Source organism: Rhynchophorus ferrugineus, unplaced genomic scaffold, assembly GCF_030347505.1.
Source record: "Rhynchophorus ferrugineus isolate W39M unplaced genomic scaffold, kcgeb_rfMv2 rfM3, whole genome shotgun sequence".
Classification (NCBI taxonomy): Eukaryota; Metazoa; Arthropoda; class Insecta; order Coleoptera; family Curculionidae; genus Rhynchophorus; species Rhynchophorus ferrugineus.
This window is the reverse complement of record NW_027472582.1, coordinates 43,602,461-43,624,641: the sequence shown is the minus strand read 5'-3', so window position 1 is coordinate 43,624,641 and position 22,181 is coordinate 43,602,461. Positions and strand designations below refer to the sequence as shown.

General features: G+C 29.9%; 1 protein-coding gene across 3 annotated transcripts in view; it reads left to right on the top strand.

Annotated features, from left to right (window-relative positions):
- Positions 1–358: 358 nt before the first annotated feature.
- Positions 359–22,181, top strand: part of LOC143193313 (potassium channel subfamily K member 18) — a 133,406-nt gene continuing 111,583 nt past the window's right edge. Inside the window, exons 1-2 of one of the 3 annotated variants that reach the window (XM_076399462.1) lie at positions 375–499; positions 563–579. The gene's annotated coding sequence lies outside the window, so the exon portion shown is untranslated. Of the gene's footprint in view, positions 500–562; positions 580–22,181 lie in introns of all 3 variants that reach the window. The other 2 variants (XM_076399461.1, XM_076399463.1) reach the window with 2 other exon arrangements.

Sequence of the window (22,181 nt, the reverse complement as noted above, 5' to 3'; positions counted from 1 at the left end):
TAATCTTTTAAATAATAATAATAATGATTTTAAATATAAATTATTTCTAGCAAATATTTATTAAATAACTTCTTCCATTTTTTGTCAAATGGTAATATGTAAAATGATATGCATATGCAACTAAATATATTCTCCACCTATTCAGTTAATAATTATTTGCATTCAAACTATCTAAATTTCTCCTTTCTAATAATAAAACTCTAAGATTTGTTAATTTTAACAAACAGTTCGGTCACTTTTAGTACGCCACGAATACATCATGTAATCCACTCAAGATTCCCACCTACCATACAATTTTATTTTTATCGTGGTCTGTCCCGTTTTCCTGTTAGTATTCACGGCTTTCGTTTATAGGTTAGGCGTTTTCGCGTATTTTCAGTTTGCCTGATTATGTCGAAAAACTCTCACTAACCTCAACATATTCTGCTTCGGAGTAAACGATTGTGTTGTAATTTACCTGGGTTGAAATCATGTATATGGTGTAGTTTTTGACCATCAGGTTGGTTGATGTTTTTGTTTTATTTTGTTTTTAGTTAAATATGAACTTATTCTTTCAATTTAGATAATACATTTGTCAAGGTAGGTATATAAATAGGGTGCTAAATATTTAACAGTTTAAGGTAAAGTAAAAAAGCTTCAAGTTATAAATAATAAAAAAATATATATTTACTACTTGTGATTTAGATTATTATATGCAACAAAAACTGAAATTCGAAAAAATTAAAAAATGTGATGCATTACATTACAAATATTAATGTAAATAAATGTTTTACATGTTTCAAAGATGTTTTAACGATGTTGTGTGAATGTGAGGAAATATTCAGCTACTTTTAGAATCATCATTACGGCTTCTATGTTATATTTGACCATATGAATTACAACTGATAGAACTGAACTTTTTTGCCATTAATTATGTCCACTACAGTTTCTATAGCATTTGCCAGAACTGTTTTTTAATAAAATCAGAAATAGTTAATAATAATAATAAATGGTCTTTTATTAGTTTCAGTTGAGAAACATTGATAATATTTCACTAAAATAATACACAATAATGAGTATATTCAGAATTTCAGTTAAATATTATTAATTACGTAATTTGTAGATTTAATTCAAGTATCAGCCTGGGAATTGACAAGGGGGAAACTGTACAATAATAAACTGGGAGAATGATAAGTATCGAGATAAAAGAATATCAATGTTTTGTGAGATATGAACACACTGTCCAGTCAGCTTTGGTTGAACACTGGATGGATACTGTTCACTATATACAGTTCAATAAAATTGATGTTTTTTTCATTCTACAAGGCTCGTCTTACACCTTGAGAGGGTTTTAAGATTTTAGATACCAAAATAATCTCAACAAAGCCAAGACCTAGTCTATTTGGCATACCATCCCCTTTGTTTCCTTAATTATTCTATGGGTTATCAGTATCAGAGCTTCTATTTTAAAGATACAATAAGTAGTGATTGCAAAACGTCGGTTAGTTTTAATCAATAAATTCTGGAAGCTAATAATTCATTTATGAAGGAACGCATAAGTCTCAACTATAAATTTATTTTTATGTTGGTTTTTATATCATATTCTTACCTAAATCAGATTTTGTCAACTTAATACACTTTTTTAACACAGATTTCAGTTAATTTTAAAATACGTTTCTGTTAAACAATTATCTATCTTTGGTTCGTAGATTCATAAATTAGGTAATAAAATGTTTATTTTCTCGTTATATTAAGATAGTAAAACGTCAACTAGTCGAATGTTTTTCCGGAATTAAAATTGAAAAACATTTATTTATATAATTATTACTTATTGTAGAATTTATGAGTTTTCACACTCTGAAATACGCATAATTAATTTTAAGAATATAATAATTTTGTTTCGATCAAAATCGTTCTCTACTAAACAGTTTTTCTAAGTGTGAAGAGAGTCGAAAACGTCTTTTTTGAGCTGTTTGAGTACGTGCTTTACCTTGGTGAAATATAATTTTTCTTCTCTAAGCCGATATTCTGTAAATCTGTAAACGATTTTCAAATCAAAATTCGCATAGTTGTCATTGTTGTAAAACCGCGTTCAAATAACCCTTAGCCTTTTGTTTTAATTAACATAATGGTGATCGACCTGAGACTTATCCATAGTATTGGAAAATAGCAGGAAATCATTTTTAAAATCAAATCGATTGTGATTTTTGTTCGTTTATAAGGAAAGGGAACTTTATTGTTATTATTCCACGCACAGCTAATTGTGTTTTTAATAATTTGAAATTCAATTTAATTCAAAATTAATTTTTCGTTCAGAATAGTGTCGAATATGTTTTTATTATTGTCGAACAAATCATGTTAAATGCGAAAATATTGAATAACATTGTATATTTATTGATAACATAAAATATTATAAGCTAAATATATAAATAAAATGAAATAGTAAAATTAAAATGGGTATAAATCAATGTTGTAATACGATATAATATGTTTTTTAAGTTACTAAAATCAATGTTTGACTTTATTGTAGCGATTTATGACAGCTTTTTGACACTTGCCTAATTGATATTGGTATATTGAATATTCATATTGTATTTTATTTACAAGTTTTAGCAGCATGTTTGTTTGACAGTCAGTGAGAAAAATCGTCTCATTTTGAAATTATTAAAATGTTGTAATAACCTTTATGTTCCATTTTACCTTCAACATATAAAATGTGTTAGTGTGATGACCTTTACAATCAATATAATTTCATAATGCAGTTATACGTACAATAGTGGATTATTAAATATTCTTACTAATTATATATTATATAATTGTTAATTTGCTTTGTCAATTTTGTTAATTTTACTTCCGATATTTTTAAGCTACTTACTGAAAGAATAATTGATACAAAAATATTTAATGTATACTTAATTTATTTATATAATTTCCCTACGGAAAATGAACTTATAAATTAATGATTTGCATAAAATGATTTTGAAATTGTGCACATGCCTTCCGAACCGGATTTATTAAACACTCGCGTAACTTGTTGGTATTCTAATAACGTTTTAATATTTAAAATTCTCCCCGGTGGAGATAAATTTTGCCTGTGCTGCGTAAACTTCTGCAAAATAGACGACAGGCGGGACGGAAATCACTCTGCCTTTGTGCAGCCCTTGATTGAATTTTCTATAATTTAGATGGCGCTATAACAAAATATGTTTAAAAGTTCTTAAATGGGAGAGTATGAGTGTTAAATCAACTATCGCGAATGTAAATATTTTTGGTCAATATACTACGCTGCATCACCTTAACTTTGTACAAGAATTAGTTAAACTCAGGTTACCGATGAGGAAAATTTGATTATGAAAAAGTTTGATCTAATGACGTGCCACATCGTTTTATAAAAGGGTCTTTAGGAACTGTTGTACCTCTTTTAAGGGCCGTTTAATATATTCATCTGGTTTGTGGTTTATTATCGCTATTTTTTTCTTGAATGTCCGGTTATTATATTTTACCTAGCATTGATAATTTTCTGCATTGGTCAATATATTATAATTAAAAAAAAAGTAAATAACTTGTCCAAGTTCATTCTGTGGTGGGATAACAATGTTGTGCAGATACTAGTAGTAGTAGATTCAGTAGATTGGTCAAAATCAACCAAAAATGAAAAAGATAGATAAATATTATTAATATTATCATATCGGCGACCAGAGAGAGACGACATGAAAATGTATTAGAAGCAAAATTTTTTTAACCTGTTAAGAGGTCAACAAATACTGTACATATTTAAAATATTTAATGTACTGATATTGTGGAAAAATAACAATTAAATGTATAGTTATAATAATATCACAAAATCAGAAAAGGTTTAGTGAGCGTTAATGAAACAATCATATTCCAACAAAATTGACTAGACAAATCATGTAGCAAATAATATCTTTCCATTGTGTTATAAAAAGCGCCGTCACCATTTTCTAAAAAGCCTCTAATACTATCTTCTTTGTATTAACATTTGTTTGTTAAGTTAACTAAGATAGGAGCAATTTTTAGTGTACTAATATACTTTTGTATCATTTATTTTGACTATGTATCAAGATATCATCACCTAGCGACCTGACGTGATGAGTAACGTGTTTAAGGTGATATCATAGATCGTTTCTGCAGTCGATTCTTTAAGCCGCCACTTTTTGCGTTTATATAAAATAGTTTTTAACTGTATTAAAACTTTTTGTTTTAATCTCTACATTTCTCATAGGTTAGGTTATGCGGTATTTCGGTGAGTGCGGACGGTGCGATAGGAATTGCTGTTTAAGTATTTTTAATTGAATTTTTCGCATATTTTTTATATGTGGCTAAGCGTAGTACTGTTGCAGTTAATTTAGTTTTTTTAGCTAATTACCTATATTTGACTCTCTGTTTGGGTCATGTGTTCCTTTTATATTCTATTATTTTTCGTTTAATAATAATATTCTTGCATTGACTGGCTTGCTTATATTTTACACGGATTTCACATTGATTTAATTTAATGATATTTTATAGATATTTTAATTTGTAATAAGATACTGATGTGTTTAGTTCCGACTGTTAATAACTTGCTTTACTATAAACTCCCAGCAGCTATTAAATGAAACGTGGTTCTGACCCAAAACCACTTCAATCGGATATGAACTATATTTAAATTCGAATTGGTGCCAACTAATCTTTATAATAGATTACTTAAAATTGTAATATTTCATAATTCTTAAAACACGGTACTTAATTCTAATTATTTTTGTATATCATTATGTTGATTTATATATATCAGCTATAAGTTTGGATACTTTATTCTATAGTTTTAAAGTCATCTTTAAATACGGTAGTTATACAAAAGTCAAAATTTCTCATGTTCTGAATAATAACAAATTAGTGAGAAACTTGTAATTAATACTTAATATTATACTATTTAATAGCTTAATATTTTTTACGAATATTTGTTTAATTCTCCTGTTGTAATGTTATTTCTTTTGGTTCGAAATTAAACAAAGATAATTAAAGCAAGAATGTGGCAAAATCAAATAAACCAAATTAATCAGCACTGAAAATAAAACTTCAATATCCAAACACTAACAGTAATTACGTTAACAATTGGCTTTAAAAGCTGTCTGGAAAGATTGATTTTATTTTATTTCATGTGTGGTTAAATTGAGTCTATATATAGTCTAAATTTAATCTATAATATTTATTTCAAACTATATTGTATCAGTAATTTTTTTCTATTTCTATTTCAATTTCTTAATTTGTAATTTATATGTTGAAAAAGATTTATTTTATCTTATTCTATATCTATATAAGTTGAGACTAATATTCCATTATTTCATTTATACTTCATATATATACTGAAATATTTTCTCTGAATGAGAAACCCATGTGTAGTTGAAATCTTTGAAAAAATATTCCTTCGGAAGACATCCGGTTTTACCCACCCTAACTGTGTTGGTCCATCTTGTGTCTTGAAGTAGATCCCTTTGGACATCTATGTTCTTGATGAGATTATGATTCAACTGCCACGCGTTGAAGAAACCGCTGATGAAAAGCTTGTCATGATTAAATATGAGGCATTGAGCGGTTGATATGCTTTATGGATTTCCGATCCTTCCGAGATTTCTTGTATCTCTCGTCCATACCGGACTGCAATTTGATTTTATTGTGAAAGGTTTTCTCTACCACAGCCTGTTTTTTAATTAATTTACTTAATTTAATAATTAATTACTTCTCGTGGGTAATATGTATTATTATATGATTTCCGTTATGCAATATAACTATACTGACATGTAGAAGATTACTTCAGTAAGTGATCTATTGTACAAATTTATAATATAAATCTTTTTCTAGAAACTAAGAAAGACTATTCTAACTTATTTTAGAGATTATTATATCTCACTCTATGTGTCTATTAATCAGTTCGAAGTAGTTTGTGATGGGCTTACGAACGTCACTCCCATCGCACACATTTTACTGTTTTGGCGAGTGCATTGGGATGTACTAACAGTCTTTCAGAGCACTTCGCACCACGTTTGATTTGCTAGTAGTAACCCATAGTTCAATACCATAGGTCCAGATGGGCCTAAGTATGAACATGGAGCAGCATGGAGCAACATGGAGCAACATGTTTAGTTTAGTCTCAAGCTGTTTGCGTTTTATCACTATTGTTTACTGTGGGATATGACTTTAAAAGTTAAAAGTGCGTATGTGACAAAATCTTTTTCAATTTAACATGCAGTCCAGTGTGCCACAACTTGTTGAAGGATTGCGATATATCAAGGAATCCAGCGAAACAATATTTTTTATCGTTTAAGATTTTGATAATTTTGTTGACTAATCTATGTATCCGATTTTATCCCTAGTTTAAGAATCATAATAATTTGAGCCACTTTCCAAATGCTAGTAGAGCAATTAAGTCTTATACGACTATATAATACTATATAATGACATTAGATATAAACGTTATTAATTTGATGCACTTTTCTGAGAGCTCACTTAACATTATTCCAGTAATTAAGTCAAAACCAGGAGTTTTTTTACCAATGTTTTCTTTAACTACTGTTTGTTTTACTTCCTTAATAGTTAATGTCTCATGTGGCAGATCCATTTGAAACGGAGTGTTAAGAAAGTGAACTATGACATTTTCTTTTGTTGCGAATATTTCAGAGTTATAAAGTGTTTAGAGAAAACTTCCCCTTTATCTTTATTATTCCATACCTGATATTGTTATAAATTTTAATGGATGAATTATGTTGTTGAGGTTTTTTAGTCTTTCTTGTTACTTTCGAGAGAGAATATTCCGTTTGCATAGTTTCCATTAAGTTTTCTAAATATTTTTGAATTCTGTGATTTTGTTCGTTATGTATTAGATTTTTCGGATTTTTTGTTGGCTTGTTGAATTTTTTTTGTTTTCTTATGGTCTTGTTTGTTGCCAGGTTTTTGCAGTTTTCTCTTTTCAGCAATTTTTTGATTAATTGTAGGTGATATATAATTAAACTTTTGATATGTTGCGCTATTAGGAGTTGCGTACCATGCGGCCTGTTGTATATTTTTTGTTATATTTTTTGATGCTATTTCTGTATCTCTTTCAGTTTTTAGAGGTATATTAAACTGTCTAGTTTCTTTCTGAATAATGGCCAGTTTTTGTTTTGAAGGTTTTGTTTCGTTGATAATATTTAAGTTGACTATTGACTGTGAGTGATCAGATGATGGATCCAAGCATGATGCAGCTTAGCACTTTTTGATGTCAATATTGCTGTAAAACATAAGTCTATGGTATAGGAAATTTATTTCTATCTGGTGCCCATATGTTAGTTCTCCAATAGAGATATGCTGTATTTTATGTGCCTTCATTGCTTTGACCTATTCTCTGCCTTATGGCGTTATTAATCTAGAACAACACATTATATGTTTTGCATTGTAGTCTCCTTCGGTAATGAATCTATTACCCAGCGTGTTAAAGAAACCGCTGTTGATCTCTTGTGTGTTCTGCGTTGTTTTTTTAGGTAGACACTATACAGCGGTTATTGTTAATATCCCGTATAGCCTGGGTTTAGCGAAATGCATTTAATGCATTTAATAAGCATCCGGTGCTCTAGTGAGCTGTGAAAAGTGTTGGTTAAATTTTGTATGTTCTTATGTTGTAATATAAAAATTCTGAAATTTTATGTGGTGGTAAGAAATTGTTAATATTACTTAAAATTACTAATAATACTCAATCTAATTTTTCAGATATTTCTAATATAAGTTTAATTTTCTGCTCGTAAAATCTAAAAATTAATGTATTATTGCTTGAATGGTATATTGTTTTTTTTGTAAATAGCTTATAGTACACCTACAATACATTTTAATTTCTGTGTTTATTTTTAAGATATGTTAAATAGAGGAAATCAAATATATTTTTTCTTTGTTTTTGAAATTTTTTTAATGTATCTAGAGTACATTTGAAATTATTTAGATTCAACTATTTATATAGACTTATTCGTACTGAAATTGAAAAATCAATGAATGATAAATAATAAAAGGAACCATTTTCAAGGCATATTTCAGAGTGCGATGCGATCTACTAAATATTTATGGGAAGCTAAATACCAAACATTCATTCCCTTTGTCGCTCCAGGTTTCAACATCTCCGGGGAATATGCCTGAGCACCGTAATTTTCATTTTAAGGCTATAGTTTTTTGACACAGTAAGCCAATGGAATTTAGTTAAAATCTAGATTTATATTTATCAGTAAGTTACCTGTGTTTGTATTATTATTAATGTTATATAATATTTTTGAAATCATTTTGTAATAAATTTATAGCAATTTTTCTATTTTTCATATTTTAATTTTTTTAAAGCCTTTTCTATAGATTTAACATTAATCCATTTAGTTTACTTAAAATGATAACACGTAACTAATTGGTTTACAGTGTCTCAGTTTTTATATTTTAAAATTTTGATTGAAATATTACTATCATATATTTTTTAATTTAAATAGTAGTTTACTAGCAATATAAACATTTCAACAATATATAATGTGTGGCATACTATAAGGTTAGGGCATGGATGGAAAGGTTCCAATATTTCGATCTTAAAGATACACTTCACTCTGACCGGGAAATTGTTGGTAAATCTCACGATATCGTTACGGAAGTAAATACCGAGTATAAATAATTCTTAAGCATTTATACCGAATAGCTGAAATACTTGGTTTCAACAAACATGGACAATTTAATGGATCGGCAAAATTTAGAAATTTGTTATATAATTTATTTCCGATAATAACAGTTTGGTAGGAAGGACATTGATCCCCATGATAATATGATATATATTCTATATTATTGTTGATTGATATGATTATTATTATTGATAATATACCTGAATTTATTATTACAGTACATCTAATGCATATACTATCGAAAGACTAATTAAAAACTTGCAATGGTTTGTAGGTTAGAGTTATTTTATTATACTTACATAGAACTCTTTTCTAAACCATCTGTGGTATCCCCTGCAGGCTTAATTCACCTAATTAATAATTGTACGTCCAAGTGATATATTTAATTTTCATTTGAGAGCATTTATTTTTATGTTTAGTTTTTGTTTCCTTCGTTGTTGTGTTGCCTTGTCAAAGAATTCTGATATTACTGCATTTCTCCTTTGCCACATCCTATAACAATTCGATTTGATTGAATATGCAGTGATATGGAGGAAGACACTGGACTCTGTAGCGATACTATTTAAACATTTTTCCTGCTTATGCACTTGACCTATTTCTAAAAAGGCAAATTACATTAAACACAATTGAACATTTCATTTATATTCACCAACTGATATTTGAAAATATTTCATTCTTTAACATGGTGTCTTCAAAATATAATTTATGTTTTGCAAGCCAATCCTTAATTAGAGCCTTTGTCGATTACTTGGGATCTTTTTGTTTTAAGTATGAAATACATATCTGCAATGAATTATTTAAAATTATTGTGATTTACGAAACCTAATCAACTGTTATTCTAATTTTTACCTTGTTCCAATCAACTTTTGTGTTCTGTATACTCTTTTTATTAATGTCTTGCCAAAGGTGGCTTAATGTTCGATTTAGAAATACCTATCTCTGTATACAAGAGATGAATTATATCACTCAAAGAGCAGCATATCCCTAAGTTTTCTATGGATATTTTCAATATTAACATTTCTGAAATGATTGTATGTAGACACTTTCTTTTCAGTGAAACCAAAATTATATTGTTTTACTTTAATTACTAATTATTGATTAGAGACGTAATCTGTTTCTGACTGACTATTTAGTTGGCCTCGGCCATTTCAACCAGAGTAATCAACAATATTAAGCAGATATTTGAAATTTATCAAAACAAGCAGAAATGCCAAAACAACGTTTGGCAATTGGACAGCCGAACGACTTTCAGCGTGCAGATTCTGTTACATGTTTGAAATTATCAGACAGCATTGTATGTCTTTTTAACTGGAATAAAATGATAAGAATATATTGTTTGGTATTAAATCGAATCTACAAACTCCAATAAGCATTACATTATACATCTTGATGATGCAAGTTCCTGCTACTGTGGATATATAACTTATAATTTATGAATGAGTTTTAAACAAAAATGCTATTAGTTTACTTAAAAAGAGATGGCCGGATAGTTTGGGTCGTATTACGTAGCACCTCCCTGCTAGAGATACGGCTACATGGATGTACGTTGTCGTTATTTCATCAGCTTATAGTTGTGAAATTATGGTTGAATATCGCCTGTATCTTCGTTCGCCAGTTTTCCTTTGAAGATCTTCGAAATGATAATGGTTTTATTCAAATTTCTATGGTATAGAGATATATGGTTTAGAATGGTTTCCCCATATAGACTATGTCTAAGAGACTACAGACACTGTACTACTGCAATCCGTATTTGGTGTCCGATCCCCCCGAACTGCAAGGTTCTGTCCAAATTCCAGCAGACTAGGTTAACTCAATGAACAACTTCAGCCCGGCTTTGGTAGCCTTACATCTTGAACTGTGCTGCATGTGGCGGGAATCCACGGAGTAGGGATGTTGTTTAAAACCTAGATGTTTTTTACTTGAAATATTTTATGGCTAGCAACCGTTGAGAATCTTCAATTTACCTTTTGTGACATTACAACTTATTATGTATTATGTAATATGTATACAATTTACATATTACATCAAGAAACGCTTCGAGTAACTGCGGAACTATTGCCAATACAAATTCAACCTGTCCTCTTGATAATTTATTTGAGTCCGGTTAATTAAATGAACTCAAAAGAGAACAGATTTATCATCTCCCCGGGATCCTACCATCCACGCCACTTATAGGGTATATATATTTTATAAAATCGTTTTAAAGGAAAAAAAAATATTATGACTTGTGTTTGAAATTCAAGTTGAAAAATATTTAGAAAACCTAAATTACCTTTTCTTCTACCTATTGAACATAAATTTAAGAAAATGATATATAAAAAATCACCCTTTTATTTACTACTAAAAACTATTTTCATATATGTTATTATTTGGCATTTTTAAAAATTGCTATTGTTAATATGGCAACGTTGAAAATTGATTAATACTTCTATTTAGTTGTTTACTGGGAAATATTCGACATTTTATGAATTTAATATGTTTAATTTAAATACACTTGAATTATTTAATTGTTGATTTGGACCTATATATCGACGAATATGCAGTCAATCGTAAATAATAGAATGTGTTAAAAATTACAATTCAAAGCAATTCTATACTGATATTTAATTCACTTAGTTATGAAACAAGTAGGAATAAAACAAAGGCTTTTGCTTTACTTAGAAGCTATTTTATTTTATCGGAAATAAGTAATTATAATTATTTTCTAACATAAACGAAGCCATTGTTTGTAAACACTAATTTATATGAGAGAAAGAGGAAGATTCTCATTAACCGATTAATTAATAAATCTTGTCAATAACCATAATGCCAATGTTGCATTATTGATTTAATTATATTTTACTTTGCATTAATTTTTATGTTTCTAAGTTTCTTTCGATGTATATTTTTAATGCCATACAATAATTTTCTGTTCCGTTATGACAACACTGTTTCATATGCTAGAGTAAGGTCCTAATCGATTTATACAGTAGATAATGGATATATGTGAGTTTTGTGATGAACATTCTTTTCTGTATCTCCGTCCAGTGGCCACATGCTTGCGGTCTTGCTCTTGAGACTTGAAAATTGCGCTTGATGGTTATTGCAAATTCATATGTTGTATCCCTAATCCTCAAAAGATGCGTGTATAAATTTGACAGCTGTCGGATCATTAGTTTGTGAATTATAACATTTTGAGTAAAGCAACTTTTGTTATTGTGAAAAAGATGGATAAAAAGGAATTTCGCGTGTTGATAAAATATTGCTTTTTGAAGAGAAAAAATACAGTTGAAGCAAAAACTTGGCTTGATGCCGAGTTTTCGGACACTGCTCCAGGAAAATCAACTATCAAGGATTGGTATGCTAAGTATAGACGTGGTGAAATGAGCACCGAAGCTGGTGAACGTAGTGGACGCCAAAAAGAGGTTGTTACCGACAAAAACATATAAACAATCTACAAAATGATTTTGAATGATCGCAAATTGAAATTGAATAAAATAGTAGACACTCTAAAGATATCAACTGAACGTGTGCAAATTGGGTGCCGCGAGAGCTCACTTTTGACCAAAAATAACGACGAGCTGATGATTCGCAGCAGTGTTTGAACATGGCTCCATCATCTCAATCCGAAATCCAATCGACAATCATGTGAGTAGACGGCGCACGATGAACCCACTCCAAAGCGTGGGAAAACGCAACAGTCGACTGGCAGGTTTATGGCGTCTGTATTTTGGGATGCGCATGGAATAATTTGACCTTGACTACCTTGAAAAAAGAAGGACCATCAAGAGCGACTATTACATAGCCGTTTGAGGGACGAAATTGCCGAAAAACGGTCGCATTTGAAGAAAAAGATAGTGCCGCTTCACCAAGACAATACACCGTATCACAAGTCAGTGAAAACGATGGCAAAAATCCATGAATTGGGCTTCGAATTGCTTCCTCATCTACCGTATCAGTAATATCGCTCTTTTTGTTATTGGATGTTTACTTTTAATATTTAAGGAATACATAAAAGAAAAAGAAATATTCGAAAAGTTACTTGCTGGTTACAGGAGGTACCAAAAAAAAAGAAATGTCTTAATCTAGAAAGGTGCTACTGGCGCACAAAGTATACGCCTGTAAATTAATTTTAGTGGATTCACAGTAGATGGTGTTACTGTATATTAAACTGTAGCGACCGCTACAACCCGTTAGGCCACCACTATTACATCTACATTAAATTCAAAATTTGGCAACGCTGATGGATTGGTACCATTCGGTTCCCGGTTATAAAAACCATCACGAAGACGCCTCTCTCTTCCTTTTTTTCTCTACACTTTGTAACAGTACCACTTTCATAGCGTTTCCGTACTTCCTTAACGTAACCTAATATCCTGTCCATCCTCCTATCGAACACATGTAGTCTTAACACATGAAATAAACAAGTTTTCATTCAGCCGATGTTTTCTGTTCCCGTGCGAATTCATTCAACAAAAATAATAGTGAGTGTTCCGATAAACGACCGCGTCGACAGCCACACATTCCGACCGACAGACCAACTGACGAACATTCCTACAAAACCGCATCGAGTGCATTTGTAACAAACTTCATATTAAAACCATACTAACCTGCTCATATTTTACTAAGTGTCATTTCGTCGAATTGTGAACAAATATTATTTTAGTGCATTGAATATGTCTGAATTTGTACCGAGTAAATCACATTTGCAGAAAGTTTTGCTTTTTTACTTCAATTTGAAGAAAAAGGCGGCTGAAGGTCATCTTATGCTCAGTGAAGCTTGTTGCAACTAAGTTCCTTCGATTTCAGCATTTACTGAAAACATATTTGGAAACATTGGGATGGGAATTGCTACCCGATCCGTCGTATTATACAGACCTTGTTCTTTCTTTTTACTACTTGTTCGGGTATATGAGTTGTGACCTGTCTAAGCAGCGCTTTACTTCTCACGAAGATATGGGTCGATTTGTGGATAGCCTCAAAAGAAATAGAAGAAAAGAAGTAGCGGTTATCGATGAACACTTTGAAGAAAATAAGCTTTACCGATTTTTCACAATAAGGCTTCAAATAAAAAATAATCTTTTAAAACTAACTTATAGGCTATTATTATAAAAAGTGTGAACATCAAAAATCACCATATCACGATTGTTTGAAAATAAACGGGAGATTTGAGAAATAAACGGAGACTTTGTATGGTAGATGTATACATTTTAAGTATATCGATTCGGTAAGACTCATATCATGTCAGCCGTCTCGAAAAAAGTACATTCGAGAAAAATACCGAGCAGGTATATATGGCATAGATCTGGAGTGGACCTGCTTAAGATTTCAGCTTTAAGACATTCGGTCTTACCCAGTCTGGTTACTGACGTGATTGGGACCATTTTCCTTTTTAGATTTAACACTGTTGCCTTTTGGACAATTATAATTATAAACAATCATAAATACACTGATGTACAAATCAATATATTTATTATTCGTAATATTCAGTTAGTGCTTTGTTAATAAATGCATTTACTAATGAAACTTGAAATTAATTAGAAGTCAATACCACTAAAATATACAGCAAAATCTTAACAACCTTTAGAATTGCCTCTAGTACAGTGGCATGCTATGTCCAAGACCATTTCAATTAATAACAGTCCTTACGCAACTTTTTTTTCCTTTTATTCGCCAGATATCAAGTTAAATCAAAAGCTGATTTTGAAAATTTAAATATCTTTTAAGCAAAGAATACAAACGGTTACTGTTATTCTCAAAATTTTTTTAATCTATGCTGGGAAGAAATTTTCACATATGTCGGATATTTCTATCATAGCTCTATATACCTTCCGATAAAGCGGGCACATAAATTTATTTTCTCTGCAAAAAGTTTAAGTGACCATATTATTCTTAATTATTTTTTATCCAAATTGCCATAACTCATCCAAAATACGGGAATAATTCCAACAATACGGGAATAACCGAAAGTAACACTGCTTGAAATTAAATAAATTACCAAATTGTTAACAATATTTTAACCAATCACATTCCATTTTAATATCATTTCAAAGATAAAAAATAAAGACTTGCTTAATTTTAATGAACACTACCCTTTATTATATTTTATAAAATAAAAAATCTCCCTAGTATGTTATTGATATTTAGATCACCTAGCTACCCGCTGAACTTCTTTATGGATTTTGTGTCGCTGATGGCTATTCCTGGTTGCTTGATTTGGGCGTTTTTCGTTTTATTAGAATATATTTGTTTGTAGCCCATATTAGACAAAATTATTAGGCCTAAAATTACTTCCTCGATATAAGCTTTAGCCATGCCAAATTAGACTCCAGGTCACCGTTTTTTCAAAAAGGGAGGCAATTTTCGCTAAGCCTATTAATATACAGATAAAATTACGCCAATACCCCGCAGGATTCGAATCCGCAATAGTAAGAAATTCGTTTTGTCCATTTGTCACTGCGTTAACCAAACCGGCTGAAAGTAATTTAGAGATTTTGCAAAATCCTCTTAAGAGCATATTCTTAAAGGGTTAAGCTTTGACAGTAAGAAAATAATCGATTCTTTCGATTTTCTACACTAGAATACTCACTGAAATATTTGGGGGGCTGAAGTAATATTGATTGTTACAATGTATCTCCTTAAAAGGTATTCAAAAGATGCTGAACAATAAACTCATTAATAAATAACATTAATATCAACAATATTTTAAGAGTTTTGATATTCATTTTAATATATAATCATAAAACTATGTAATACTAATATTTATTTAGTGTTAGATTTAGTGTTAAATGTTTGATTACATTTATTTTCAAAACTATTTTGACCCAAGGCGAATTTATTTAAGAATGTTCAAACATCTGAATAATAAATTGAGCGGAAAACAACTTGTACACCGCAGAAAGGGCCACGTCCATAGAGCGTAAGGGATATGGAAGAAATAACTTAATACTTCAAGATGTCGGCTAATTTGATTATTTCACTTAGCTCGCCTAATACTGGGTATAAAATCCATTAAGTTATTTTTACTGCCTCGTTTTCGAGACTTTAACGGCCTCTTTATTTCTCTGTACAAATTGGTTTGGTCTGGTTATTTATTTTTGATCAGGAAGGTAAATTGAATTAGGGTGCGTACGCATCCCGGATCTTAAAAAGGTTTTATAGCTTTATTTAAAAGATAGATTTTTGATTAAATTAATAACATTTTTATTAAAATTGCCTTGTTATGTTAAACCGTGTAGGTTTCAAAGAAAAATATGCTACAACCTTGTTATTAAAACATATATTTTTTATTAAATTAGTAATGTCTGTTAAAATTGTCTGAATATATTAATTGAGGACTTATTAGTTGTAATGTTTTTTTTCCCAATTTAAATTAATATTATCAGTTCCTCCAAATCAATACTTGTTATGTAATCAATAATAAGAATTTTTTATCTATTTCTTCTTCATTTTATAGAATTGTTCTTTTGAGCTAAGAAAACAAGTATCTTATTATCAAACACGGATAATATTCCATAAAAATATATACATATTATTATATATAACATACGATTATGTGGCTGTTTTTTTTTTGTTACTGTTAGTTGCTTTCAGATTCATATTGTAGATTTCGTCAGATAAGTCGTTTGTAATATAAAGATAAAAGACGATAAAAGAAGAAATATAAAGCATTGAGAAATAAGGGAATGCTGAGAATTAATACATTAATTAAAATAAGTGAATGATTTTAATTTTTTCTTGGATTTTCCGACATTTTCATTTTGAAGTTAGATTTACTTAGGCTAACATCGCAACGCCTTTCATTTGATTTTTTTGTATTTTTTAATGGAAAGGACAATGTTTCTTGGTTGGTTTATTAAAGTAATCAGGTGGATTTAACATGGATTTAGTTTGTTATTAGTAATATTCATATATTTGAATTAAATTTTATTTTTCTTCAATATCTTCAATTCGGGTATTTGGTTTTCTCTGGAATTTGTTTACATTATTTAATTTTTTAATTGGATTTATATTTAATGCAATATGTTTTTAAGGGCCAGTTTCAATTTGCTTTTGTATACTTGTATTTAATACATAAAATTCGTTATATTTTGGTATCAGTTTCAACAAATTATTGATCTGTAGCATTTTTGTTACAGTGCCTCTGTTTCTACAATTTTTTGCTATAGATAATACGTCACATACAATAATCATAGATAGATTTCAGTCTGATTTGTTAATTTGCTAAATTTTGACAAGTCTGAAAAGCGTGGAAAAGCAAGAGCTGCTGTGGTTTTGAGAATTGTGCTTTGCTATTAATTAAGCATGGGAACGTATTTGGGAAAGTTTATATTTTCTCGTCGGGCGGTTGGAATTAGATAATGTCAGACTTAAAATATTGACATGAAATAAATAATAAATGAAATGAATACTTAACCATATTATAAATAAAATTTTATATTACACTTGATACTCAAAAAAACTCGATAGTTCAGTTCTGTGTGTATAACCGTAACTAAGTATTAAGTTTAATGGATCCTGTCTCCATTTGTGAATTGCTGCTGACACAAAATAAAATCGGGCAGTTTTTGAATAACGGACAATGAAAACTGAATCACATACGATAGTAATATGTAAAAAGATCGCTTTCAAAACTAAGAGAATCTTCACAAAAGATTTGTACAAAAGTGAGATTCAAAAATAGTTGTTCATCATGAGCTGTTTTTGAACGTGGCCAAAGCATCTCTTAATTGCAAGGCCCCCTTAATGTTATAAAACTGGATTCAAAAAGGGACCTCTAATATTATTTGGTTAAATTTTTCGGTCAGAAATCCAATGAGTCTTACAGTGACAGAATTATGGATTTTGTAGAAAAGTGAGAAAAGGCTATTGATCAAAATGGCACATAATAATAATGCTATATAAAATAGGGTTATATAAAGAATAGAGAATAAATCTATGTCATCATTAAATATTGAAATGTTACAGTTAGTTGTAGTAAAATAAACGTCGAGAAATATATTTAAGTTCAATTCCATAGGGTAACGAGAAGTTAACTTGAGCAAAGTTAGAGACAGAAACGAAGTTGTCCTAGGATATTGTAAATTCTGGGCGCCTCAAAGAATCCGGTCTAGGAAGAATTTAATATAAAATGTAAATTTTTGTTAAGTTCTCTTTCATTTCCGGGAGGTTAATATTGATGTAATCTGAGAATATTCTGATAATTTTTAAATGTAAAATATCTTTTAAGAAATTGAACGTAATATCAACATACATATATTATCAATATCTTAATGTCGATATGGTTATTCAATTGATATTTTTAAAATATTTATTAAAAAAATCGTTGTGCATAATTCATGTAGCCCATGAAAACTTATTAACAATATTGCCAATCATGGTAATTGTTTACCAGGCGTCGAATCCCTATAAAGAAGCGGTAATCCCGCCTAGTTTACTTCACATTATCATTGAAACCTATTTACGAAACATAAATGTCCCAAAATTACCATAAAATAGATTTAAAATATCGAATTACTACATGGAATATCATAAATATTCGAAGCGTTTTATGATTTCCCTGATATCATTGCATTTTAAGAAAAAAATATATCAATATAATATAAACAAGCAAAACCCGCTCTTACATAAATAATTTAGCATATTTGTACTTAACATTTTGTGATATTCATATTAAATAATAATCATAATGTTTTAATAATATTATTCAATACTGAAAATAATAAATAATACAAATGCGTAGATATTAAAATATAGTAGGCGCGAAAATTCGCTTCAAAATGACTTATATTTAGACAAATATTATATTTTTAATATTCTTAAGTAACTTCAAAAAGTTAAAGTTTAATTTAATGATACTATAATCTTTAATACATCTGATCTTTCGATGGTCTAGTTCTCATTTGACACAATTCAATTAAATGTTCAAAGGGATCAAATTTGATTTGCTTTTGCTGCACCGCCAATATCAAATATAACTTTATTCTAGTTGCTTGAGCAATACAACATACTGCCGAAATTGTGGTTGGCAATTATATTCTGATTTCAGTGAGAAAGGGGAAATTGCATTTACAGATCACAGCCGGACCACAACAATTAGAACTTGCTTGCGGCTTGCAATTACATCAGATGGTCTAGGGTGTTGTTTAGACTCCCGTTTCGGTGTCAGAGTGACTGGTGATTTGGCTAACCGCAGCAACGCTACAAATAGGAAGGGGATATTTTATTTTATATAAATCATACAATCTTACCATGGGAACAAAATTTTAGATTTAAAGAAATTACTTTATGCATTTACGTTATACGTTTTAATATCAATCTTTTTTAAAAATTAATATTAGGGATGGTTAATTGCATGTATGCATGTCATAATTAAGATATAAATTAATTTTATAGATTATAACATATGCTTAAATTAATTATTATTGGTAAATTAACATAATACTATTTCTCATCCTACTTTGTAGCTGCATTGTAGTTTTTATACATAAGGATATAAAATGCAATAAAAAACAATATGTCATGATAGTCGATAGTCTTAACGCCTAGTATTAGGATTCGGAGAATACTGGTTAAGATGCAGCCCAGATAAACTAAAAATATATTTAAAAAGATATAAGTTATTTTGAACTAAGTAGTTTTCAGTTTTCATATGGTTATTTTGGCGTTGAATTGTATAGTTCAGTAACGCATTTTTTAGCCCCGGTTTTTTTTATTCGCGTTAAATATTTTATTTTAAAATATTATTTTCAGATAGCTAGCTGTATTATGAAATATTATTAAAGAGCAAAATATTGAAAATTATGGCCTTTATTTGTTATTGTTCTTTTGCGCAGTTCAATTGGGTTAAAACTTCGGTTAAATATGTATTTGCGTAGTTGAGAACCTGGTTTCGGGAAGTATTCAATGTAAACTCAAACATGAGAGCCATTGAAGATTTTAAGGGTTTATTGGAAGCAAATTAAGAATAACAATAATTAAACATTAAGGCATCTAGAACGTCGAATAGTTATCTATGTGAGAAATGCTTCGCTAAACACGTCAGTGTAGGCATTGTTATCTGCATTGCGCTATTCAAAACACTCAGATCGATATGCTATATTGTAGACATATATTTATTAACTACATATATATTGCATGAACGTAATCAAATGGCCTAATATTTAGTGAGTACTCTAAGTATGGAAGAACATTTCACTCAAGCTGAAAAAATGCCTATTTCACAATTTCTGTAAAGTGTGGCTGAGCTTTGTTAAACAAGAGGATGACTTTACTGTTTATTCAAAAATTTTTTGGTAATATCGAATAACGCAGTAATGACAAATGTAACGGTTATTTTATATAGAGAAATGTGAGGACCATTGTGATGAATACTTAAGTTAGGTTATTTGACAGTTATTTACATTGATATTTTACATTTTCTCACATAGATATCGGTGATTAAAATACATGTAAGTACGTAGTCTTTATTCCGTCCAAAATCAGCCATCAACATCTATGACGTCACAATATAGCAATGTTGTCACATCGACTTTCACTTTTAGTTTATTCTGGCATTGACGTTGTATGTTAAACATTCTAATGAAATAAAAATAATATTATCAAATATAATGTATATTAACATTATAGTAGATATAAAATATATATCATCAAAGGATTTAGAGTACAGTTAATTCTACAGCCACAATAGTTTATAATGTAGGGATCAAGTAGAGTTCTAGGCCATCGGGCCTTTTATGTAGTGGTATCCCTTGGAGGCTTAATCCGTCTAATTATACAATATTTTTGTATTGATTATTAATTTATATAATATTATTAATAATTTTATATCAAAGTAAGGTATTATCTATTGATTGGAGGTCTTAATTAAATTTTTACTTATGTTCTTGTTTCGTTCGTTGCAATATTTTCATTTTACGTTTCCTTGTCATTTACTTTTAGTTATTTTTATATGGGTATTTTTCTCTTTATTTTCTTCTTTTACTACCTGCGCTCATTTTTCTTGCAAAATTGACTGTCACGGCAAGTTTCAGTCATTGCCATATTCACTATTAGAATCACCCGTTAATTTGAAATTTATCGAAGGCTTGTTCGAGGTTCCACCATTTGTCAATTTCTCTTTCTGTGTATCTGATAGAATTCATCATTAATTCATTCATTTTGAAGCAGCATGCCCATTATAGTAATTATTTGCAACTGCACATATTAATTCCGTGGGATTAAATATGCAATAAAAGGGAGGAAGTTGTAATGCTTTGTAATCTTAGTATGCTATCTGACCTTCAGTATATAGTTTTTAGGCCTACATTTATTATTATGGCTCTGCACTTTTCAAGAGATATTAGCTACAGGGGCTACATAAATATTTAGTGCAGCTGTAATATGTTAAAAATATTTCCAATAAAAACCGTAGTAACTTAATATTTAATAGTATCAATATCTACGCATTTTAATGGCTAGAGGGGGTCACAATTATCTTATTCCTGTTCGAAGTAATTGATTAGAGAGGCAATCTGTTTATTACTGGATCTGCTTATGCAATAATTGAGGAAATTATTGTAGAATTTTGTAGAACCGGACCAATTTTATAGACTGATTCATTTATATATTCGGACACATTAAACTGCATTGTATTTTTTTTAACTGGAATAAAATGAGAAGGAATAATATAATCAACTATATAAACTGTAATAGACAATAAATTCTACATCGTGATGACGTGACTTCACTGTTGACCTTGGGTAAATTTTATTAATTAACACTTCTTGTCCTGAGCTGGATTGTCCTCTTTATCATTGTCGGTTAAAAACTAACATTCTATTTCAGATCCTGAGTATATTGTATTATTGTTTATTTTACAATTATATATAAATTTCCTAAAACATTTCCCACATAATGCGGTCTCTATTTTCTTTTAAATAGATGAAATTGCTTTTATTATATTCTCTTTCCTAAACTATGCCACCCTCCAGTCGACTTCGCGTACAGCATCAAATTAGAAACCATTCTGCAGATAAATTTTCCATTACTGTGGTGGCAAAAAGGCGGTGCACACAGAGAAAAACGAAAACTGGCTATTTCGAGCGACAAGAGAGCCCTTTTCGCGGTTTTTCGGACCGATGTGCGGAAGATGAAGCGGGCTGATTAGCCGTCAAGTCGTCTGGGTCCGACCGTGTTTTGTTTCGGGTAACTGTCGGAGGGAATGGAACGCCACCAATTTAGTGTTAGTATTTTCAAAACGTTGTGAGTCTGCTTTTTGCTTTTTATAATGTTATATATATATATATATATATATTCATTGCGTGTATGATTATTATTTCTATCATTATTTAACAGTAGCAAGGCGCTTATTGAAAAACATATTGACAATAAGTTTTATTATCTTTTTTCACAAAGTCAGTAACAGTTCCATTTAGTTTTAGCAACTCGTAATACAATGAACCTAGCTGATCTCAGCATATACATATTCCGCTTCAATGCGGATGTGGATGATCCGAACTCACGCCTTTTGCATTTAGGACTGTCATAGTAGATGTACTTTATATCGCCAGT